Source organism: Eurosta solidaginis, chromosome 4 (assembly GCF_040869045.1).
Source record: "Eurosta solidaginis isolate ZX-2024a chromosome 4, ASM4086904v1, whole genome shotgun sequence".
Taxonomy (NCBI): domain Eukaryota; kingdom Metazoa; phylum Arthropoda; class Insecta; order Diptera; family Tephritidae; genus Eurosta; species Eurosta solidaginis.
This window is the reverse complement of record NC_090322.1, coordinates 178,524,314-178,546,683: the sequence shown is the minus strand read 5'-3', so window position 1 is coordinate 178,546,683 and position 22,370 is coordinate 178,524,314. Positions and strand designations below refer to the sequence as shown.

The 22,370-nt window shown below is 35.8% G+C and overlaps 1 pseudogene; it reads right to left on the bottom strand.

The window, feature by feature from the left end:
* Window positions 1-712: 712 nt before the first annotated feature.
* LOC137247759 (jerky protein homolog-like) lies at window positions 713-22,145 on the bottom strand (annotated as a pseudogene).
* Window positions 22,146-22,370: the final 225 nt, after the last annotated feature.

The following is a 22,370-nucleotide window of genomic DNA, read 5'->3' as shown; positions in this document are numbered from 1 at the left end:
AGAAGTAAAAATTGAAATTCCGAATGTTTTCAATGCATATTTTTTAAATATATTTTTTTTACGTTTTCACATTTTTTTAAATACAAAATTGAATAAAAAATAAAAATTTGCCAAAAGTTATCACTAAATTGTTTTTGGTTTAATAACTAAAGTTTTTTAAGTTATTAGTCATATTTAAACCAAAATTAATTTTGATTAAAAAAAAAAAACAGGAGAAAATGAGTCATCTCTTTCGGTCAAGCATTATAACTCTTGATAATTTTTTTAATGTTCACAGTATCCAGGTTGTTCACTATATTAAGGTTGACATTTTCTTTAACTTGGTTTATTAGCTTTAAATTCATGTTTGTTTATGTAAACAAAACAGATTATTTATTTTGAAAGAATTTACGAATAGATGTTTGCTTTTTGTGTTTGGAAATTGACTTTTGGACCGCTTTTTCGCGTAGACTTTTCAGTACTATTATGCCAGCATAGTCAGTGGTGTTAGCTTCAGCCCATGCGATAGCTATATCGAAGCTTTTAATGACTTCAGTAGCTTTTATTGAATTTCCGGTCTGTCCTTCGCCTTGGCTGTCATCACCAGATTCTTCAGTATCCATGGCATAATTATCTAAATCAATTTCTTAGTCAACTTGGATTGAATTCCACTTCTCAGTATCTTGTTCAGTGTAGGTTTCCTAAAACTAATAATGTTCACATACAAACTTAATTAACAGGTGCTTGTCAAGAGGGTGAATAAAATTACCTCCGGTAATACAATTTACAGCAGCCCCTGTATATCATGAACTTCTTTACATTTTCCCTACAATATCTTTTGGCGAAGTAAACTCAAAGGAATATCATCGTCTTCATCCCCGCTTTCATTTTCTTCTGTAGTATTTAAGCATTATATAAAAAATTTCCAACATTTTACTATTACATTTTCCTGCAGCTGATTCCAAGCAAGCATAAAAATGATACAGCATCCTTTAAAGTTAAATATTTAAGAAATTGTGTGATGTCATCCTTTCGTACAGCTAAAAGCAGGAGATGCTTTTTGTAATACAGCTTAGTTAAGCGAATCACATTTTGATCCATAGGCTGAATTAAAGGAGTTACATTTGGAGGCATATAAATCACGAATATGGATCCATCAGCAGTTTTAAGTTCATCTTCTGGTGGATGGCAAGGGGCGTTATCAAGCAAAAGGATTGCTTTGGGTGGTAATCCTTTCTGTAGTAAATACTTTTGAACCTAATATCAATTAAAAACGAATAAATACTCTGCAAAACTGTCGAGAGTTGCATTATAAATGTACCTAAGGGACGAAGTAATGGTGAAACCATTCTCTGAAAATGTTGGCAGTCATCCATGCATTCTGAGAGTTCCGATAGTATACCGGGATGTCATACGCCTTAAAAGAGCGCGGTTTCTTGGCATGCCCAATTATTAACGGTTTGACTTTATGTTGACCAGTTGCATTTGTACATGCAAGAAAAGTAATTCTGACCTTTTCTTCTTTTCTCGCCAGAGCTGTTTCTTCTGTTTGGCTACCATTCGTTCTTTCAGGAAGCATTTTCCAAAACAAGCCGGTCTCGTCTGCGTTATATACTTGGTCATCGCAAAGCTTCAATTCGTAAATAATGTTTCTAAGTTTATGCTTAAAGAGAATAGTTGCCTGGATATCCGATGAAAGTTTCTCGCCACACACTTTTAAAAGTCATATTACAATGCGAGTTTTAAATCCAGATGACCAACCGGCGCTGGCATGAAAGCTACCTTCTTTTTCCTTAAAGTCAGCGTGCAGCTTCTTTGCTTTTTTCTTAAGCATTTCGCCAGTAACTGGACAATTTTTGTTTCGTTGAGCTATAAACCACTTGTATAACATCTTCTCCATGCGGGAGTCTTCCTTTTAGATGCTCCGACTGCCTCGTAGGATATAACACTACGAGCATTTTTTTATTCCCGAAACTGTTGATTTGGCCACACTATAAATCTTTGCTAAGGATGAAACACTAGCACCTTTCTCGAGTTTTTGAGCAATTTCAAATATTTGATTTAATGGAAGGAATTTCCTCACAGGTATGATAACACTTAATTTATTAGCACATACACACTTTTAAAAACAGATAAAACAGTACACATTCACTCAGAAGCATTTTGCACCCGACAAGAGACAAATAAAGACTGGCACCAAATACATAGCAGCAGCTTTTCCAATAGAAACATAAAATGAGAAATTTCGGGGAATACACGACTTTATTTCTGTTTAAGTTTTTTTTTTAACAGTTTATGCTTGCCGTTGCGTTTAAACCTTTGTCCACTATTTCGAGTTTTCTATAGTTCGCTATTTACAGTACTCAATGTAAATTTTTAAGCGTTCACTATATCGAGGTGTTCATTATACCGGGGGTTCACTATACCCAGACTCCACTGTAACTCATAACTGTTCCGCTCCCTGATTCTAAATCAGCGCATCATTTGTTTTGTCGCGTAGTGTATGTGTACACATATCGTCGCACAACAACAAGAAAAACATTTTGTAACTAAAATTCATGTCTCCATTTAAGTTGATCACGCCTCTTTGTAGATTCTAGCTAAACATTCACTGGCTAAAAAGAGCTCAACTAAATTTTGCTTAGCATAAAGCAAAATTCGAAAAAAAGAATTTTAATAAACAACCAAAAGAGAGCAAGCAAAGTAATTTTGTGTTATGCGCTTAATCAAAGGAACATATACATACATAGATATGAACTTAACCAGTTCAAACCCCCCCCCCCCCCCCCCCCCAACTGCCATCTCCCATTCACTCCTAATTATGCACACATACACTCATACAACCCATTAATGTACTATATCTGTGTACATGCAAAAATCAGTTTATTAGCATACAATTGTGTGTACATACCAATCGTACTTATTCGCCAATTACAATTAAGCTTCATTATATTTCTAACATCGCGTTGTAAATACGTTCATACATACGCACTCACACATCCTTATGTACATAGATACCTTGATTGTAGTTAGGGAATGCAAATGGAATTCAAAGGAAAGGAAAAGAACTTAAAGACTCCTTCTAAATTAGTGAATCACATGTACGTACATGAAATATCTCGTAAAAAAACATAAATTGAAATTGTGGGAACGAAATTTAGTTAAATAATGTTGTTGTGCGGATGAATTCAAAAGAAAACCTTAAAAGGCCAAAACAACTGTCAGATACGACATCATTCCTTTTCATTTCTTTTATTTTACTTTTCGCTGAAGGACGTCCTTCATAATATCTTCTGAGATTTTCCTTTCGGTTCTTGAATAGGTGCCACTGAGAGACTGGTTTGCGTTTTTCACTACCTTTGAGACACCAATGTTGTTTTGTTTATTTTTCAAATTCAATGGTTCGTCATATTACGATCTTTTAAAAAATTTTTTGCACTAGCATAAAAAAAAAAGTTGGTCACATCAATGAATATTTCTGTAAATTTCTATCCATCGCAAGTAGTTGTTGAAGCAACTTAGCACGAATTATTGACTCTCAATTACCTGTTTCAACAGTCAAATCAAGAAAAAAAAAGCATTATATATAAGCTATAGCTCTGTTAAATTAACAATCACCCTTAGAATACACACGAAAGTTGTTCAAAAAACATTAGAATAACAGTAAAATTGCAGTTGATATGACATATACTGTTGCGAAATCATGGTCATAAGAAAACAGTACTGAGCGCTGTGTACGTAAATTTCTCTTTAAAATTAGCGTGAAACTGAGTGTTGTTCGCTGTTGAAATTACCAATGTAATCAGTACTTTTAACAGAAATATCAGTTAGATTGATTGTGATTTCGTCGTTTTTACAGAATTGTATTAACTTGAATCCAACCGTTTTTATTCTATTGTAATGACTTAATAACAATATGCTGTTAACAAAAAAAAAATAGGTTGAATTAACCGAGCAACTCGAAACCAAACGAGCTTTCAGACAATGCCTGATCTTCAAAAATATAATTCTTGGAAAAGATCTAAACCTTATTAGCTGCAACTATGATAACAGCTTACAAATAAAGAAGGTCTTGCGGTGAACGAAGGTAGGGAAAAATAGTTGCTGTTATTAAAAAGTCTAACGGCACTTGCGCCTGGGCAGCCGCGTCACTTCTGACAGCTGTAAATTCGCATATCAGTCCAGGAATGAAAAAAAAACTATTCTTGACAACAGGTATAACTTTGGACTGAGAAGTAAAATCCACTCTCGATGAATAAAAACCACGCTTTGCTGACTCTTGGAAATGTTATACGAATTGGCGGAGACATCTGTTTCAGAAAGTATTCCTAACGACACTTACGCGCTTGGAATCAGAGAGAGGAGCACACCTCCATTGAGTTGGAAAACATAGGTAAATGAAAACTGATCTCCTTTGATGTTCAATTGGTATTCCCTGTTCACATCAATTATCGCAAAGCAAGGTTGACTAACGTCAAATCTGATAAACAGTTAAGTACCAATCAATGGCGAGGGACAAATGTATTTTACTTCCTTTGTATTAACTTTCAATAGAGCTACAATCTTGAAACTTGGAACATGCTTTAGAACTGTGTGACAATGCAACATGTGTGGAAAACTGCCGCTAGGTTACGCCGCGATCGTGATATTTAAAAAACTCGATCGAATTTGAACTTTGAGAAACTTGCCTATAACGTAAGGTCCCGAAACTTGGAACATAATTTAGAGTTTTACTAGAATGGGGAAAAAATTCGAATAGATGAGGCAAGGTTCGGGATACAGAGCGTACAAAGTATGTGGAATCGCGTGTTCGATTTTGAAGTAACTTCTCATTGAGCTAGCAACTAGAAATCTTTCACATTGTTCTTGACGTCGTGACAATGCATTAAAGGAAGACAAAATTTCCACTAGGTGGCGCAAGATTTGAGATAATTAGAAAATGCGTACCATATTTGAAATCTTGTGATCGATTTATAAATAACTACACGGTCAGCTTATTTAATTGGCACTTAACCGATTAAACGGTTATGGCCGTCCAGCAAGGCACGCCAGTCGCTTATTCTCTCTGCCACCCGCCTTAAATCGGTATCTACCTGGTCCTTCCAGCGGAGTGGAGACCGCCCTCTACCTCTGTTTCCATAGGCGGGTTCCGATAAAAACACTCTTCGTCGGAGCGTCATCTCTTATTCGCATAACATGACAGAGCCAGCGCAGCCGCTGCGTTTTAATTAGCTAGACTATGTTGATGTCTACGTAGAGCTCGTACAGCTGATCGTTAAATCTTCTTCGGTACACGCCATCTCCAACGCGTAGAGGTCCATAAATTTTTCGAAGATATTTTCTCTCGAACACTCCCAGAGCCGCTTCATCTGATGTTGTCATGGTCCATGCTTCTGCACCATATAGCAGGATAGGTACGATAAGTGACTTGTAGAGTATGATTTTCGTTTGCCGAGAGAGGACTTTACTTTTCAATTGCCTACCTAATCCAAAGTGGCATTTATTGACATGAGTGATTCAGCCAGTCAGCTACAGATCTAAAATTGAAAGTGTGATTCGCTGGGTGGTGCGTAGATCGATATCTTAGAAAATCGTAATTTTTTGAGAGACTTTTCATTAGGCAACAAATTTAGTTATTCAAAAATGATTGAGAGCCCAATGTAAGCCTAAATCAAACGGCAGTTCCGGAATTTTAGCATGGGAACCGTGACAACGTAACATCCCTAGTGTAAATTTATGTGTTCGATATAGCAGCAGCTATTTCTGAGTTAGGTTGAGCTGGTTAGATTGAACTGAAAGAGTTCATATGGTTACCGGAAGTTTGCTTTGACAAAATCAAAAACTGACCAAATTGAAAATAATATTTTATGTAATGTTCTCTTGGGCAACAATACAAGCTTCATTGCTGTCAACATGTTCAAAATAAAATTTATCAAAAAGCCCAGACCGCCTTAAAGACATTCGAATCCAACGTGATAAAGTCGAATATGGTGCAGAGGTGCATCCATAAGGCACCTAAATATCACCCTTTGCTGGGTGCTGAGTCACAGAGCGCAGCGATATTGAAGTGAATTAATTTGCAGATGAAATGGCCAGGAAAGGTTCTGAAATGGATATAAGCGAGGCGGGCATCTCGGTATGATCACCGCTGTGTTATATGAGATTAGGGCAATGGTCTTGATGTGGACCAACCGGGATGATTGCGAGCTCTCAAGGTCCTTGTGGCCATATTTGAACAGTGTGGGAAATGCCTACGCAACACCCTCCTAACTCAACCTAACTTAACTTCAAATGCGTCGATAATTAATTGGTTGTACGATTTGTTATTTCATAATAGAAGAAAAGCTAAAATTCTTTGTAGCTTGGATATTTCAAAGATAAAGGTAAAGGCCTCTCTTTGTTTACTTTCTCTATTGTAAGAAAATTTACAGTTATTTCTGTATATGTACTAGGGTGGGTAAAATTTTTTGTTGAAAAGGCACATCCAGTTTCTGAATCTATGGGTCATACTGAGTAATATTGCCCATGGGACCATAGGTCTGAAATAAATTTCGAGGCTCCCTAATTTTGTTAGAAAATAATTTTTTTTTAATTTTTATTATTATTTTTGTTAGAAAATATTTTGGGCTATTTAAAAATTGAATTTGCAATATGAAAAAGAAAATATTCGTCGCTATAGGGCGCTTTCCTACTATTTTTTGCATTTTATCGCTTCTTTTTGGAGAAAATCGACGAATTTGTTGCAAAAATCGACGAATATCTTACTTTTCCATATTGCAAATTCAATTTTTAAATAACCTGAAATATTTTCTAACAAAAATAATAATAAAATTTTCTAAAAAAAAAAAAATATTTTCTAACAAAATTAGGGAGGCTCGAAATTCATTTAAGACCTATAGTCCCATGGACAATATTACTCAGTATGACCCATAGATTTAGAAACTGGATGTGCACCTGAAGTTTTTTTTCCCATACAATTTGACCCGCCCTAATATGTACCCTTAAAAAATATATACATATAATGTGGGTACTAGGGACACAGAATAAAATTTTTAATAATTTTAATTTTATATTTTTTTTTTTTTTCAATAACATAAGCAAAAATTTTCTGAACTCCTTTGCCAAAGTTGTTTTGAAGACAAACGGGTTATGGTCGTCTTCTATTCTATATTTCTACATTTTCAGTGTAATATTTTGAAAACTTACACTGAAGATGATAATTTGGAAAAGTATGATCATTTAACACCAAAAGAAAGGAAGTTCGAAAAATAACAAATTAGGTCTGTTGTTCTTGAGTTTACCAAAAATCAGTAAAATGTGTCGCCTTACGGTTAATTCAACCGAGTTTTTTGTCAAGAAAACAAATATATTTGGTGGTTTCAACAGAAGAAAAAATATTGTTTTCAAGTTAACACTATTTTGCAAGAATGGCAGATTATCAACCAACCTCACTGATTTTTCTGTTAAAAGATTTCATTAGTAATTTCTACTTCGAACTACTGTCAATATTATGCAAATGCAAACACTATTTTTAGAGGGAAGCTTACACTCACAGCACTCACATCTTTGTTATCGTGTCTGTAGTACCACAGAAATCTCTGTTATATCAACAGTCACTGTTATTGTAATGTTGACCGAAATATGTTATTTTAACAGTTAACGTTGGTTTTCTTAGAGTGACGTTAAAAATTTTTAGTGAACATAGCAAAGCTATGCGATCAAGGCCTGGAAAAATCAGTATTCCAAAACCTTTAGAAACACATTTTTTATTCATATTTTTTTAACAAGGTCGTGGTGAATTTTTTCTTTTTACTTGATTGTTAAACGAGTAGTTCAGAATCAAAAATTTGTGCGGTTCGGTTGATTTTACAAGTTCTTTTCTTTCAGTGAACATGTATGTAAATAAATAAAATACAAAAGTATATTTTATTCATCATAAAAAAAAAAAAAAAAAAAAGACACATCTGATTGGCTCCCACAAAATATGTAGTAAGTGTGCAAGCGAGAGGCATTTATAAAATATAATCAGTAATAATCACTGAGTGAAATGAGATGTATATAGTAATCTATAAAATATAAAACAAAAATACTGAACGCAAACGAATAAAATTAGTTTTAGCAAAATAAACCTAAAATGTACTGTTACTTAATTTAAAAATGTCAATTTAAATACATACGCGCAACAATAAAAATGACGACCATTTGTGTTGCAAAAACAAAAAAACAAAAAAATTGTAAAAACAACAAATCCAAAACTTTGTTAATAAAACTGATTGTATGTATGTAATTGATAATTTATTGGAAAAGAAACAAGAATTTATAACAAATTTTTGCAATGAATGTTTGTACTTAATGTATGTATGAACTTTAAAGAAATAAGAAACAAAATAGATTTAAATACTAAACTTAAGTAGCAAAAAATTTGTATAAACCTTAACACTATACTAACTACATACAAAAGCAAATAATGCAATAGCATGGTATTCTAAAACAATAACATATTTATATTTAACATTGGTATGCATACATATATACTTTTACATATATATATATATATATATATATATATATTAGATATGTACAATGCCGGGTTAAGGATGTGAGGGCACCTGCACACTTCGAAAACATGTCTTACATCTTAGTATTTGGGCTTCGTGGGCCCCTGCGCTGTGGCTCATTCGGTCGTCCATCGCTAAAGACGGCCCTGCTCGTACATGCATATAAATTCTAGCTATTTTTTTTTTTAAGAGGAGTATGGGGTGGTTTCCAAAATGACGGGTAGGACATTTGGACTTGACTTTGAATCAAATTTTAACTAATTTCTCTCCAACTAGTTATTCAAGTAGTTTCAAAATGTTATCAAAGATGATTATATGTTAAATACAACACAAATGAAGTATAAAATATAGGTGGCTAGATTAGGTTAGGTTGAACTGGACACTTCGTGGGGACCTCATATACACTGAATGACCTATGTTATAAAATAAATTCATTCTCTTGGCAAATAGTAGGTCCTACAAAACCTTTGCCACTTGCTACTTCCAGATCTGATAGCTGTGCGTAGGTGGCAGGAGCAGAAAATGTGCTCGATCGTTTCTACATCTGCTATTACAGACCCAGCCTAATTTAAAACCATGTTACGCAAGAGGCCAGTCTCCAATCCGGATGCCCGTCATGAGTATACAGTCCTCTCTATTTAATGATAGGAGTAACTTTGTTAGTCTAAGTTTATAAGACCTACGCATGATTTTCGACCGTTTACAGCCCCGCGCTTGCGTTCACGCCTTTTCCGCTTGGTCGACCGTGTACAGCTCTTGCCTTTATTAATCTCATTGGAACATCTTGGGAGTAAGTATGGAGAGATGCGCCTTTTTTAGCTAGCTAATCCGCCTTTTCTTTCCCATCTATTCCCATATGCCTTGGGATCCAATATAGACGTAAGCTTCTACCTAACACGATTATTTTCAGGGACTGCTTATACCGTACAACACTTGCAGATACTGTGCTATGAGAGATTATTGCCTTATTTGCTGCTTGGCCTTGGTCTGCACGGCTGTAGTTCAAATTTGACAAGGGATAACGGAAAATCGTTCCAATATACATCACGTAGTTCAAGCTGTTTTCTTGCAGTGTTTTTACTGCTTTCATAGCGGCTACTATTTCCGCCTGAAAAACACTACAGTGATGTGGCAGCTTGCAGAATCTGTTTCAGATCAGCACAGTATACCGCAGATTTTACTTTTTTATATTACTTTGGAACCATTGGTGTTCACATGTAGCATCTCTTCTGTGGTTTGCGCCAATCTTGCGTCAACCAAGGCACTGGATCTCGCTGCATTTGTAAACGCTATGTTCTTTGTTCTTAGATTCTACGTACACCCCCACTGTCCTTTAACATGCATAGAGTGTCGTCGAAGCCTTCTTCACTTTCTCCCCTACGTTAATCTTCTACGACAACTCACTGTCTAGAATGATTCCTAAATATTTTGTGCACGGTTAAAATGCAACCGATTCATCTGGTTATAGCTAGATGTACTTCAATGTAATTAGGACCATCCATAATCGCCCGTTTAGATGCATTGTTGAAAGCTCCGGCAATATCTTAGAAGATTCCTAACGTATACTCCTTATGATCCAGGGCTTTCTCTATGTTTGTAAACACCCTATGCTGTACCGTATCTACCGATTTCCTTTGGTGTACGCATCTTATGTTGTGGAGAACAGGTTTTCACCCATGTTGGACTTTATGTACCCATCTATCAGCTTCTCAACGGTTTGGAGCAGATATGATGTTAAGCTAATGTGCCTATAGGGTTTGCGATACAAGTGACCCATCTTCTCCGCCATTTTTTTTAGCAAAATTTTTTGTTGGAAAATCTAACGAAATCCAGCGAATGTGGCATCACTGATACTAAGTACACAGAGGCAATTAAGTTCGTTTCTTAAATCTTTTGATATTTCCCAACCTAGGTATGTTTTAGTGAAATAGTTTTTAGAACTGTTTTTTTTTTATTCTTTTTTCTTAGAACATAAAAAATCAAAAAATTCGACCTGAAACCGCAATACAAATATTTGCACACATTGAGTGAATAATATAAAAATTAATACTTTTTAGACCAAATGCTTACGTTTTTGTTGCTCTGAAACAGTTTTATAGAGTATGTATATGTAAATGTATATAACTCGCAACCAATACACGCACAAGCACACCCACATACCGAAACAAAAGAATAAGTTAATATATTTCCACATATGCACAATATAAAATTATAGCTAAACCACAACACATACATATGTTCACACATATAAGAAAAGCACTCTAATTTGTTTGTTGCGAAGCACATACAAAAAAATAAAAAAAAATTAAAATATGTTTTATTATAATTGCAATTGAAAATGAAAAAAATTACAAAAAAATGGAAAAAAATGATATAGCAAAAAAAATGTATATTGAACTAATAAGTTGCATGGATTAAGCAAAATTGAGATAAAACGAAAGTGAAAGAACCATTTCTAAAGAACTGTTAACTGTTGTGAATTTAAAAAGTACTAAAATTAAACAAAAATTAGCTTAGAAATTAAATATAAAAAAAATAGCATGCAAACTAGTTAAAATTAGTTAATAAAATAAAATTGAATGTTGATGGTTGATAAGAAGGAACGTAAATGCAAATGCATGCAAAAAATACACTGACTTGTATACTTAGGTATAGACATTAGGGTGGTCACAAGAAATCAATTTTCGATTTTCCGCTGGGGCACCCCCATAAAATATACCAATAGATTAGAAAATGATACATACAAAGTTTCAGGCCAAACCGATAATGTAAACATGTGCCTCATTGAGGTCAAAGTTAGGAAAAACAGCGATTTTTCAGAATTGTTTGTGTTTCGTCAGTAAAAGTGAAACCATTTATGCCAGGAACTTGACTCGTACACCATTCGATAGGTATTTGATTTGTATTGATTTTGATCTTAATAATATTTTTATAAAAGGGTTATTTTTAGCGGTATTTAGCATTTATCAGATCAGGTCATAGTGGATATCCCTAATTTTTAATTTCCATAGAAACGTCTATGGACATTACAATATTCAGTGGCATACGAGTCAATTTCCTGGCATAAATGGTTTCACTTTTACTGACGAAACACTCAAAATTTTTCTTTGACATCAATCAGGAACCTTTTAACATTATCGGATTGGCCTGAAACTTTGCAATAATCATTTTCTGAACTATTAGCATATTTTAGGAGGGTGCCCCGAAAGATAGAACAAAAATTAAAATTCACCATATATCTTGTAACCATCCTAATAGGCATACATATACATGCCTATATATATGTATGTATATAAATCAGTGGTGCACTCGAGAGCTTCGTAGAGCAACGTAAAACTATTCGGTATTCATCTACACATGTCGTGTGAGCGCAGCGATTGAGTTACAGCAAAGCAAGCATTGAATCAGTTTTCGCTTGTGCTTCAAGCAGTAAACATGCCGTGCGAAAATGTTATGCTGAAACTTTATTTACTTATCCCCTTATACAGACACACGACTACAAAAAAAAACTCTGGCCTTTGTGCTAGAAGCTCTGCTGTGGTTGTGCATCTCTGATATAAATATATACGTTAGCTTTGTAAGTAAGTTAAATAGTAAATCATGAAAAAAATGTAAAATTCACAAAAATTGCAGGAAACAAACCGGATGAAACATGAGTGCATACAGATTTTGTATTCAATTTAATTTGATTGATGAACACGAATCTCACAATAAGGTCTAAATTAATTTTAGTTAATTGCATAAATTAAATTTGTAAGCAAAAAATAAAAAGAAAAAAATAAGTAAATATTACTAAAAACAAAAACATATAATGCTTAACTCACATTTGAATAGATATTAATACAATTATTAATTTTAATGTTTAAGTTAGGGACAAATGTTAAATTTATTTATGAAATTGTAAAATATAGATAAATAAAAACATATAGATAAGTATGTGTGCATAAAAGCGTGCAACCAAATTTGTTTTAAGTTTAAAAAAACTAAAAAAAATTATTCAATTAAAAATTCAAAAAACAAAACCTAGTTTACTTTAAAAGCAAAATAAAAATGAAAAGAAATTAAGAAATAAATAAAGTTTGGATTTAAGCAAACTAAATTGATTTGCAAAAAAATTTAACAATTTGGTTTACTTTTTCTTACTCGAAATACAAAATGCAAAATTCCTTTTGCGTCAAGCATATTGTGGTAAATTGGCAGTCGTTGAGAATTCATTACAGCTAAGTATAAATTGTGAATGTATGTAACTTATATGACACTTTCAAGCAATCCAAACAATTTACATATTTAGTTTTTAGCTTTAGCGCAATTTTTTTTATTTTTTTCATACATACATGCATACATATCTACATTATGGTTTGTATCCTCATATTCTCATTCATTTTCAGCATTTTGAATTGCATTTTGAAATTTTTATGGCTTAGCATTATAATAATGCTCGATTCACGTGAAAAATTTTTGTTTTATGAGAACTTAATTTTGTTTGTTCCCTCTTTCTAGGTGAAGATATAAGGTGTTTCCGTGGTTCCCAGAACGTTCTTAGGCCCTTTGTAGTTTTAGACCAGTGGTGCACTCGAGAGCTTCGGAAAACTATTCGGCACTCACCTACATGTCGTGTGAGCGCAGCTACAGAAATTCAGTAAAGCAAGCAGTCGATCAGTTTTAGCTTGTACTTTAAGCAGTAAACATTTAGACACATACTACTACAAAAAAACGTTTTGTATTCGAAGCTCTGCCGGCATTGCGCACCACTGTATTAGATATCGACCGCTGAGAAGCATAGTTGGTTAGCACTATATTGGAAAAATTTTAGTGCGCATTATTTTTTCCAGCTTAGTAATAGTGCCGTCTTTCTCCACTACGACTAACAAAATTAATTGAAGTCATATTATTTTATCACTACCACTCAGCTGTGTGACAAAAAAAAAAAATAAAATAAAATTATTGGAAGCTTTCTATGCTCTACTCAAATGAGTGAAGAAATACTTTTTTGCAGAAAGCTGACGTGGAAAATATTTTCACTACCAGCTTTTAAATTTTAGTAAACAACAAGTAAGGAAGGCTAAGTTCGGGTGTAACGCGAACATTACATACTCAGCTGAGAGCTTTGGACACAAAATAAGGGAAAATCACCAAGTAGGAAAATGAATCTAGGGTAACCCTGGAATGTGTTTGTATGACATGGGTATCAAATGGAAGGTATTAAAGAGTATTTTAAAAGGGAGTGGGCCATAGTTCTATAGGTAGACGCCATTTCGGGATATCGCCATAACGGTGGACCAGGCGTGACCCTAGAATGTGTTTGTACGGTATGAGTATCAAATAAAAGGTGGTAATGAGTATTTTAAGAGGGAGTGATCCTTAGTTCTATAGGTGGACGCCTTTTCCAAATACCGTCATAAAGGTGGACCAAGGGTGACTCTGGAATGTGTTTGTACGATAAGGGTATCAAATAAAAGGTGGTAATGAGTATTTTAAAAGGGAGTGGGCCTTAGTTCTATAAACGGACGCCTTTTCAAGATAACGCCATAAAGGTGGACCAGGGGTGACTCTAAAATGTGTTTGTACGATATGGGTATAAAATTAAAGGTATTAATGACGGTTTTAAAAGGGTGTGGCCCTTAGTTGAATGTGTGAAGGCGTTTTCGAGATATACATCCAAAATGTGGACCAGGGCGACCCAGAACATCATTTGCCGGGTACCGCTAATTTATTGATATATGTAATACCACGAACAGTATTCCTGCCAAGATTCCAAGGGCTTTTGATTTCGCCCTGCAGAACTTTTTGATTTTCTTCTACGTAATTTGGTAGATGTCAAACCCATTTTATAAAGTTTTTTCTAAAGTTATATTTTCCGTCAATAAACCAATTCAATTACCACGTTTCATCCTTTTTCGTATTTGGTATAGAATTATGGCATAGTGATAGTCGGATTTCGACCATTTTTTATACAAAGATAAAGTGAGTTGAGATAAATAAGTGAACTAAGTTTAGTAGAGATATATCAATTTTTGCTCAAGTTATCGTGTAACGGCCAAGCGGAAGGACAGACGGTCGACTGTGTATAAAACCTCGGCGTAGCTTCAACCAATTTCGCCCATTTTCACAGAAAACAGTTATCGTCCTAGAATCTAAGACCCTACCAAATTTCACAATGATTGGTAAATTTTTGTTCGACTTATGGCATTAAAAGTATTCTAGACAAATTAAATTAAAAAGGGCGGAGCCACGCCCATTTTGAAATTCTCTTTTTTTTTGTTTTTTGTTGCACCATATCGTTACTGGAGCTGAATGTTGACATAATTTACTTATATACTGTATTGAATTTTTTGTTAAAATTTGACTTTTAAAATTTTTTTTAAAATTGGGCGTGTTCTTCATCCGATTTTGCAAATTTTTATTTAGCACATATATAGTAACAGTAGTAACGTTCCTGCCAAATTTCATTATGATACCTTCAACAGCAAATTATAGCTTGCAAAACTTTTAAATTACCTTCTTTTAAAAGTGGGCGGTGCCACGCCCATTGTCCAAAATTTTACTAATTTTCTATTCTGCGTCACAAGGTCAACCCACCAACCAAGTTTCATCGCTTTATCCGTTTTTGGTAATGATCGCAATTTCGATATCGAAAAAGTCGGCATGGTTATAGTCTGATATCTTCATTTTAAATAGCGATCTGCGATGAGTGCCCAGGAACCTACATACCAAATTTCGTCAAGATACCTCAAAATTTACTCAAGTTATCGAGTTAACGGACAGAAGGACGGACCGACGGAAATGTCTCAATCAAATTTTTGTCGATACTGAAGATTTTAATATATGGAAGTCTATATCTATCTCGATTCCTTTATACCTGTACAACCAACCGTTATCCAATCAAAATTAATATACTCTTGTCAGTTTCACTATCACTATAGCTGAGTGAGGCTGATATTTTTTGTAATACCACTTAACTGTGAGTGAAGGTTGAGCATTAATACAGTACCCCAACTCTGCTGATGGAATGGTGATATCTCGGTTGGCGTTTCACAAACGTCCATCTTAGCAAACTTTTAAATAATGGCCAATTTCTGAGTTTGTTCCAAAAACGCCCTTACTCAGGACTCGGCCGAAGAACACCCTAACTCGGAGTTTCTTAGGTTAGGTTAGGTTAGGTTAAGAGGGCGTGCGTGGGTGTTACCCACATTTCCATTCGGAGACATTTTTGTCCATTGTGAGTGCCCTCAGTAAGTACAGGGTGGCGGCAAATTCGTTTAGCCCTATTACCTCTTAGTGGTCCTTAGCGAACCACTTGCTTTCCCTGATGAACCCAAGAAGAAGCGAGACGTCTACCTTTCCAACCTCTTCCAGGCTGTCGAAGAAGCGTGAGCCCAGAAATCTGAGCCTTCTTCTTTGAAGCGCCGGGCATCGGCAAAGAAAGTGGTATATCGAATCCTCTTTCTCCTCATCCTGACAGCTTCTGCAGAGGGAGCTTTTTGGTATTCGCCGCCGTCGGAGCATTGGTGCGATAGCACAATGACCTGTGATGACACCCGTGAGTACTCTCACCGCAGATTTGTTCAGTTTGAGAAGGAACCTGGTGCCTTTCCTATCCAAGCATGGCCATAGGGACCCTGAGACTTCGCAGTCAACCCTATTGGTACATAGCAAGTCCGTTGCCCAGTTCTCATATTCGTCGATTCTCCCTAGGAGATAACTCAGCGGCGGTCGGACGGACTTATGTCTAGATCGGAACCTTTCTCATCCGCGAGTTCATTCCCTTCAATGCCGCTGTGCCTAGGGACCCAGCAAAGGGAGACATTGAGATGACTTATAGAAGCCAGAGAGGCTCTACACCTCCGCACGATGTCCCATTTTATCATGTTGGACTCTAATGCCCTTACGCTGGATTGGCTGTCAACAAAGATTGTTACGTCGGTGTTGGAGACCGCACTATCTTGGAGCAGCTTTGCCGCTCTGTCTATGGCATAGACCTCGGCTTGGAATACACTGCATGCGTCAGGAAGTTGAAATGATTGCCTTAGCTGTAGATGTGTTGAGGACATCCCAGCTCGATTTCCCTTTTCCATTTTTGAGCCGTCGGTGTATATTGTGATGCCCTTGCCGTTGTCTAGGCCTATTTCCCATTCCTCTCTTGAAGGATATCGTATGTTCTGAACCTGGAAGTCTAAAACCCCTGTGATGTGGTCTGTTCTGGATGTTAGGTTGGTTATTATTCCGTTTAATTGTCTTAGTCGTAGAGCTCCTCTAGCGGCTAATCCCTACACAAAGACTTGTAGAGGCGTCAAGTGAAAGATTACATTTAGCGCTTCCTGAGGTGTGCTGCTCACGACGCTTGAGATTCCTAGGCATGCCAGCCTTTGTACCTTCCCGATCCCCTGTTGATTTCTCTTTTTGTCTAGCGTCTTCCACCAGACTAGAGCTCCATATGTTAGTATCGGTCGAATGACTGTGCTGTACGTGCCATGAATGCCATGTGGTGCCAGTCCCCAGTTCCGCCCAAAAGCCCTTTTGAAGGCGTAGTATGCTGCTATAGCTTTTTTTGATCTCAATTCAACGTTCCCTCTCCAGCTTAACTTGGAATCGAGTATAGTTCCAAGATATTTCGCGTCTGAAGATAGGTTTAACGTTGTGCCGTTTAGCCCCGGTAAGTTAAAGGAGGGTATCTTTATCTTTTTCGTGAACAGCACAAGTTCGGTTTTTGTTGGGTTTACCCCCAGCCCATTTTGCCCTGCCCATCGCGAAATGTCGCAAAGTGCCGATTTCATGAGTTCGCTGATAGTTGGCAAGAATTTGCTGTGATCAGAATCACTAAGTCATCGGCGTACGCAACTACCTTTCTTCCTTTTCTCCTACAGATTTCAAGAATTTCGTTGACTACCAATATCCAGAGAAGAGGCGATAACACCCCGCCTTGGGGGGTTCCTCTGGTGGAAAAACATACTGAGATATGATGTTTCTGAAGCAAATTCTGAGATAGAGTGTTTTGGGGAAAGTATTTTTAGAAAAGACGTTGTCGAACTAGCAGCCAAGATTGGAGATATGTTCCCACTCCACACTGAGCCTGGTCCATCCATCCGTCAGTTAATAGCATAACTTAAGAAAAATTTAGATTTAGAATTTACGAAATTTGGCACGCTGGTTTATCTAGACTCAGACACGAAATCGAACGATTACCCCGCCCACTTTTTCGATATCGAATATTGGAAAAAATGCGATATTTTAATACCACAGACGGATAAAGTTACGAAATTTGTTATGTGATTGATATTATGACGGGAAAAAGAAAAATGGAAAAATTCGTTCTGCTATTAATATACTCAAAATTAGCAAAATCGGTTTGCGACCACGCCCACTTAAACAATTTTTTTTTTTTTTCAAAGTCTAATGTTAGCAATTGAAAAGAAAATTCCTTTCTCGGCAAACGAAAATCTAGCTCTACAAGTCACTTTTCTTACTCGTCCTGCTATGTGGTAGAAGCATGGACCATGACAACATCAGATGAAGCGGCTCTGGGAGTGTTCGAGGGAAAAGTTCTTCCAGAGATTTATGGACCACTACGTGTTGGCGACGGAAAGATGACGCTCCGGCTAAGGAAGTATTTTTATCGGAATCCGCCTATGGAAGCATACGAAGAGGATGCCCCCTCCTTTGCTGGAAAGACCAGGTTATATTGCTTTTTCCAGATCTTAAACCCAAGGTTTTCTGTGTGTTACCTAACAGTTATTAGTAACACCCTTAAAATACCAACGAAAAACTCTTCAAATATAACAGTGGCTGTTGATATTACAGAGATTTTTATTTTAACAGTAAGATCAGCTAGATTGACTGAGATCCTGTCATTTTTACAGAATGTTGTTAACTATTGATCACAAAGTTTTTCTTCGGTTGAAATGACCAAACAATTTTGTCGTCGTCACACAATATTCCGTTGGATTAACCATAATGCTATCAATTTTACATAATAACTGTTAATTCAAGAACAACAACTCTGCTTTGTTGATTTTACCAGTTTTTTTCTTTCGGTGCACTCCCTCCTTTCTTTTTCGATCTTCACCTCCTTCTTCTATCTCTCTTTATTTTTCATCATCGCCTCCCTTTAACCTTTATAGTTGTCCTTTTCTTCGTCCTTGCTTTTCGGTCCTTTTTTATTTCGCCCTCCTTCTTTGAATCCCTCTTTTTATTATTCTTCTTTTCTTCCAAAAATTTGTTGTCTTTCTCATCCTCACCCCATCACTCTTTTACTACGTAATTAATTTCTGCCTAAGTAACTTCCGTTAAGACCCAAGTTTCGCAACCTTACTGTGCAAGGACCTTTTGCGGTGAAGTGAACTCTTATTTGTGTCCACATATTGGCCGACGTTTCCACACACAGTCAAAACTGCTTAAAGCTAATTACCACATATGGTTATAATTGGTATCGCTGTAAGGTTGATACCAAATCCCAAAACCACAATTCAATGTTACCCGTGTCCAAATTTTCGTTCATCGCCTAAGTCTTAGTAGCTATTTTGTAACTTTTTTTGTTGTTGCTGTTGTTGTAGCGATGACACTCCCAAAAGTTTTAAAGAGTATTATCGATATTGATTATCCTTTGCTGGATAAAGCAAAGCACCATTAAGTTTTACGCCCGACCATCTCAGGAACGATTTAATATGACCACATTTAGCCTTCTAGGCTATACCGCTCCCCACCCCATTGTTGCATAAAGAACATGGGGTCAGTAGACACTCGGCTGCTAAAGAAACAGGATTCGCCACTGGTAGGTGAGGTTGACAATTGAGTTGGAGAAGCTATAAATCACCCGTGAAAGGGTTGCACCGCACAACCCCTTGAATCAATTTGGTATTTTAGTCGCCTCTTACGACAGGCATACCTGCCGCGCGATTATTCTAAGCCCTCTTATTACGCTGGTACCAACACCTACTCTTTCTCTTTATTAGAACTGCCGACAATTGACTAAAGTTTTGTTATAAAACAGCTGCCAGTACAAGCCGAGAACATTTTCAACCACGACTCCTTCCTTCTTTGCTATATGTCGCGCCTTTGCCTTTCCACCACGTGCATCTGCCACTTTCAGCGGGTTCGGCGCGAAATTACGAAGTTCAAAGCCGACCCTTGCATAAATTGCTCTCACTTTTTAATCCAAATTGTGTGAGGTATTTTCAGTGCGTTATTAGCAATGCCTCCATCACCGTGTTCAAGTTTTGTTGTATAAAGTAATATGAGCCTGCCTCGCTAATTAAATACATATTGTGACGAATATTAGCAACACTAAGGGATACTATCATCTCTAAGGCGATGCTAAGCAGTGACTTGTATGCACATCAATAGATCAATCATTATGTCTACACATATATACGTACACGCAGCGGAAAAGAGACGCACAAACACATGCAGATATCTTATCTGAGATGCTCCCAAAAGTATGCAATTATAATTGTGGAGGTTTCGCTCACAAATAACCGCGCATATGAGAAGCTATATACGTGCATCTGTAGTTGTAATTTTATAGCAGTAGCGCCTAGAAGACGCAACGAGGAAATCACAGAGTATAAAAGGCTGCAACAGTAGAGGCGCGACAATCAGTTCCATTTAAGCAAGCTATTGGTTGTGAAGTATAAGTGTTATTGTGAAGTACTTTAATAAAGGCCATTTTGCATTAATAAATATTGGAGTTATTTATTTAACAGTTTAGCGATACGAATGTTAGTAGAAGGTTGCAAATAAGAGGAATTGCACTAAATTCGTTACAATATAAATAACATTGATAAACTAGTGAATAGCGGAAGCATTGCTAATAACGCACTGATAAAAGTCCAATGTTACCCATCAAGTTCTCTTGGACGCGCTTGAAAATATTCCACAAAATTTGGATTAAAAATATATAGAATGAGATTTCGTTTTGTTTTTATTTTTTAAATTTGCAAATATTGTGCTGTAAATAAAAATAAATTAAGCTGATGTGTGAAACGAGCATTATTAAACTATTTAAAAAAAAAGTAGTATAATTAGTAACATTTTCGTTAAAGCTACAATTTTTAAAAATACACAATATTTTTCTCTTTTTTGTTCTCTACTTTTATTACCTATTTGCAGACAACAACATTTTTAGCAAAAATAGATCTTCTGATAACTGCTTTACAGGTGATTTTCATTACAGACACAATTTCAAATAAAATAACCGAAATAACTTATTCATTGCTTCGAATATATAGAATTATGCATATAATTTTACGAATACTAAAAACATTTTAGACTTTCGGGATTTTTGTTTTTTTTTTTTTTTTGCATTTCATTTAATTTTTTTTTTTATATTACTAATTTGAATTTCAATTAAATATCGTAAGCCTCCGCCACCAAGTAATACAAAAAAAGGATTAAGGCGCTGAAACTAACCTCAGACACAAAATGTGCAAAGAGTCAACTCTCTTTTTCTCAAATAAAATATACCTCTTCCTGAAATTAAATATCTACATAATTGCGAAAAAAAAAAATTGAATAAGCCTTAGAATATTTTAGTTTTTAAATTAAGCATTAAATTAGTATGCCCTTTAGCTACTTAAGTAGTACATACTTAACTGACAATATTTTCATTCTTATTCTTTCGTTTTTGCTCTTTTCTGAACTTTATTTGCAGATATTATCGCTAATTTAGATTTAAACGCGAGAAAAATCAGTAAAATAACAAAACACCTACATTTCCTGCAACTGAAAGTATAGTTTATACCAAGACTAATTAAAACGAATAATATACATCCAGAAGCGATGTATATGTAGTTCTGCGCCTTATAGTTTTACATACACAAAATTATATATATGTATTCGTATTAGGGTGTCCCTTATTTCTCATGTTGATTTTAAACCCCTAGCATAAGTTGGACAGTGACTCGCTGATTCCACGTTATCATCATCGCTGAAACAGTCCAGTAGAGTAAGATTTTCTGCATACTCTCCTATTGGATAGCCCTTTCACAACCCGAATATCCACTGATAGATAATACTTTGTGAAGCCAATCATTTTAGCGAACCCCCTGCCCTGAAGAACCTATCCCCACTGGAAGAGGTAGTATCAACCTATCATTTGCTTAGTTGTTTTGAGACCCTAACTACGAATTCCATACAGCCCACTACATGACACTCAGTTATATATATGTGTGAGATCTCCGTGACAGATAGCGTGGATATTGCTTTTGTCCGGTACGTAAATCATTGCAATCATGAAACAGTTCAAATAAGTGAGAAAAGGTAACAGGCACAGATCGCCTTCGAACTCATCAAAATTGAGCTAAAAGCTTTAATAAATTCTTAACTATCCGATTAGATGTATCCGCAATAGCAAGGAATTGCATGCGATCCATCGCCTCCTCAATCGCAGTGAATTCATCAATGAAGGCTCTACAGTGAAGTGTATAATTTAAATTTGCGACCTACGTTGTCGAGCACACAATTCTTAGTCTATCGTACCTGCAAAAAGACCGCAGCTGGTAAAAATGGTGGTGTGCCATGGTCAGAAGGTCTATTACCAATATCACGAAGCCATACCACCAAACGCCCAGCAGCTTCCATTCCCATTGTGCCCACCAGTGCATAGCCGTCCATAGCATAAAGGCAGTAAAGTGTAAAAAGTGAAGTTGGGAAATATAAGATTTTTCAAGTAAACATTAAATTGATACCTTGATGGTTCTATCAGTGCTAATATAAAATGAGTATTTATTTAGTTATTAATTAAATTGTAATCACACATATTTATTGGCTTAAAGTTACTAAAAATGAGTATGTGAGCATTACTGTCTTTTCTCTGTGGACACCAGTGCAGTCCGTTGC